This window comes from Sciurus vulgaris (genome assembly GCF_902686455.1).
Source record: "Sciurus vulgaris genome assembly, chromosome: 17".
NCBI lineage: Eukaryota > Metazoa > Chordata > Mammalia > Rodentia > Sciuridae > Sciurus > Sciurus vulgaris.
The window spans coordinates 49,093,469-49,097,470 of record NC_136478.1 but is presented as its reverse complement, the minus strand read 5'-3'; the positions used below and the strand labels follow the sequence as shown (position 1 = coordinate 49,097,470).

Sequence of the window (4,002 nt, the reverse complement as noted above, 5' to 3'; positions counted from 1 at the left end):
CTTCTTTAAGGGGCAAGTACACTTCTTAGAAGCTTCCTGAGTCAACACTCTCTGTAGGAGGTGATTCCTGGGAGGGTCTATTCCAGGGGATAGCAAGTCTGGATTTTCACTGGAAAGTAGGAAAAGTAGGAGGTGTACTCTGCCTTGCATGTGGGGGCTCAGTGAGAGGGCAGGGCAGGGCTTGTTCAGGATTACTTCTGCCAAAGGCTTCTAATCTCCTACAGCTTCTCTCTTTCACCTCTGTGCATTTCTCTACCATATGTGCCCTAGTAACAGGAAAGAAGGGCCGCTGCCTACTTCAACAGCATGTTCCTGGATACAAAGAATTTCATCTTCAAAAATGAAAACCTGGGGCTGGGGATTCAGCTCAGTTGGTAGAGTGCTTGCCTTGTATGCACAAGGCCCTGGGTTCCATCCCCAGCACCACACACAAAAACCAAAAAGTCAAAAATGAAAACCTAGAAGGCTGAAGAAGAAACCACAATTAGAACCAGATATATACCGAAGGCCTCCCCAAGGCCATGCAAGCCAAAACAGTAAATTAAAACAAACACAGGGATTTCTAATGATCATATATCACATTAAAGACCTCAAGGGCATTTCTATGAAGACAATGAAAGATGGAAGGTTAAGTGCTCATAAACCATAAGTGACACCTAAATTGGAATCAGACATCAATGGATTTGAATGAAAATGAAAGTGAAGGGAAAAAATAAGGCAAAGGGCACTAGTTCTGGATCCATGCCCTAATACATCACTTAACAGTCATATTGGCAGTGAAACCCTAGGTTACCTGTATATAAAGCACATGCCAAGAAGGTTCTAGAAAAGCGGCGGCAGTGGCTCTAGCGGCAGTAGCAGCAGCGCCGGGTCCCGTTTGGAGGTGTTCTTGGTGGCATTGCTTCTTGAGCAGCGGCAGTCTTCACAACAGCGCCAGGGCCAGTCTGGTTCATGTCTGTACACAGAGACTTCTCTTGTCTCGCTCGTCTGCAGGAAATCGGGCTAAAGCAACCAAGTCCACGATGGAGAAAACTTCAGAAACTGTTCCTTTGGAGAGGAAAAAGAAAAGGAATGGTTCTGGTGGCACCACATATAAATAAGCAAATAAAAGTCCACTGACGACTAAAGAAATATTTAAAAAAAAGAAGCTGTTTGTTGGCAGAATAAAAGATACCAAGGAATACCACCTTAGAGATTACTTTGAAGAATATGGAAAAATTTATACCATAGAGATAATTACTTATCAGAGGGTTTGGCTTTGTTACTTTTGATGACCAAGATCCTGTGGACAAAACTGTATTGTAAAAATGCCGCCCCATCAATGGTCATGATGCAGAAGTAAGAAAGGCTTTTTCTAGGTAAGAAAAGCTAGAAGTCCAAATTTCTGGAAGTGGACGAGGAGGCAACTTTGATTTTGGGGATTCCCTCGGTGGCAGTGGAAATTTTGGATCAGGACCAAGAAGTAACTTTAGAGGAAGATCTGATGGATATGGAAGTGGATGTGGACTTGGGAATGGCTATAATGGGTATGGAGGAGGACCTGGAGGTGGCAATTTTGGAGGTAGCCCTGGTTATGGAGGAGGATGAGGAAGATATGGTAGTGGAAGACCTGGATATGGCAACCAGGGTGGGGGCTATGAAGTGGTTATGACTATGGAGGAGGAAATTATGGAAGTGGAAATTATAGTGAGTTTGGGGAAATTATAACCAGCAATCTTCTAACTATGGTCCAATGAAGCACGGAAATTCTGGTGGTAGCAGGAACATGGGGGACTATAGATGGAGTAAATTATGGTCCAGGAGGAGAAAGGGGGGGTTATGGTGGGAGGAGTCAATACTGATCATCCTATTTGCCATGGGCTTCGCTGTATAAATAGGAGAAGATGAGCGCCCAGAGGTAACAATAGCTTTGGGTTATCAAAAAAACAATGTTACGGAAACTCTTATCTCAGTCATGCATAAATATGCAGTGATATGGCAGAAGACACCAGAGCAGATCCATGTTGCTAATGTTAAATTTGTAAGTTTCAGGTAACATGTAAAACCTTTTTGAAGGTTTTTATCAAAGTTTTGAAAAGATAATAGCCAGGATATGGTATAAGAAGACATAATGTTTTTCCTTTAAAAAAAATTAAGTGCATGTATAGAGCTAAGAAGCTGTTGTGCATTTATGATTTCATAAAATAATTCTAAAGAAAAAAAAGAATATGCCAAACCACACCTCTAAAGTGATTGTATCAGCCTAGTAGAAATAGATGTTCCTGAGCTGAAAGCAATGGTATGGATACCAAAGAATTACATCACTTTTTTTCATGGAAAACCCTTCTTTTTTTAAAAAAAATTTTATTTGTTCTAATTAGTTGTAGATTATAGTAGAATGCATTTATACATTTTGATAGATCATACAAAAATGGAGTTCTCATTTTTCTGATTATATATATTGTAGGATCACATTGGTCATGCAGTCATATGTACACGAGGTAATAATGTCTGTTTCACTCTACTATCATTCCTTCCCCCATGCCCTTTCCCCTTCCTTCATTCCCATTTACCTAATATAAAGTAATTCTGTTCTTCCCTATTCCCCGCCCCCATTGTGAATTAGCATCCACATATCTGAGAAAACATTCACTCTTTGGTTTTTTGGGTTTGGCTTATTTCAGTTAGCATGAAATTCTCTAACTCCATCCATTTACCAGCAAATGCCAGAATTTCATTCTTCGCTAAAGCTGAGTAATATTCCATTGTGTGTGTCTGCGTGTGTGTGTGTGTGTGTGTGTGTGTGTGTGTGTGTGTGTATACACATACCACATTTTCTTTATCCATTCTTCTGTTGAAGGGCATCTAGGTTGGTTCCATAGTTTAGCCATTGTGAAATGGGCTGCTACAAACATTGATATGGCTGTGTCACTGTAGTACACTGATTTTAAGTCCTTTGGGTATAAACCAAGGAGTGGGATAACTGGGTCAAATGGTGGTTGTATTCCTAGTTTTCTGAGGAATCGCCATAGTGCTTTCCATAATGGTTGCACCATTTTGCACTCCCACCAGCAATGTATGAGTGTGCCTTTCCCCTCACATTCTCACCAACCTTTATTGTCGTATTCTTGATAATCGCCATTCTGATTGGAGTGAGATGAAATCTTAAGAGTAGTTTTGATTTGCATTTCTCTAACTGCTAGAGATGTTGAACATTTTTTCATATATTTGTTTATTTGTTGTATATCTTCTGTGAAGTATCTGTTCAGTTCCTTAAAACATTTCTTCTTCTGAAGAGTATCCTAAAATGGAAGTTCACCAAGCTTACAGAAGATGAGGAAGGACTGAGGAACAACATAAGGGCAGAGGCAGCTGAGAAGGTAGCATTACCATCTGCCAAATGGAGTCCAACAAAGGGCCTTGGCAAAGCAGCAAATGTGCCCTAAAGTCTGCATTCTGGTTAGTAACACTGCCCAAGTCACTTTCTTCTTGGTTTCCTTAAACTATCATGAGCTAACACATTAACATTTGAGAACAGTAGGATTAGAGACAGAACCACTTCCTTTTACCTGTCTTTACACCTTTCTGTAACTTCAAAATGTGTTTGTAGCCAGTGGCACACACATGTAATCCAAGTCCTCAGGATTGGCAGAAGGATCACACAAGGATCACAAGTTCGAGGCCAGCCTCAGCAACTTTGCAAAACACATGGTGCCAGAGCTAAACACAGGCACATAGGGTATTATCAGATCAGGAGAAAGACTGTGGACAACAGAGAAGTTCTAGCTTCAGGCATGGAGCCCATCCGTCCCCAGAAGATCCACACACAGGCATGTGCCCACATGCATGCACATAAACACACGCACTGAGGCAACAGCATCAGCTACAGGCTCTGCTCCAGACCTGGGGTCCCTCTGGAAACAGCAGCCACAAGCTCACAGGTAGTCCCACTCTCCCTGGACCAGGGCAGACTCCCTGGAGGGATATTCACAGACACATCCTCCACTCAGGCCTGAGGAAAGG

The 4,002-nt window shown here is 41.8% G+C and overlaps 1 pseudogene across 1 annotated transcript; it reads left to right on the top strand.

The window, feature by feature from the left end:
- Nucleotides 1-1,071: 1,071 nt before the first annotated feature.
- LOC306647685 (heterogeneous nuclear ribonucleoproteins A2/B1-like) lies at nt 1,072-1,841 on the top strand (annotated as a pseudogene). The gene is made up of 2 exons: nt 1,072-1,080; nt 1,146-1,841. The product of its transcript is annotated as a heterogeneous nuclear ribonucleoproteins A2/B1-like (transcript).
- The last annotated feature ends 2,161 nt before the right edge of the window (nt 1,842-4,002 follow it).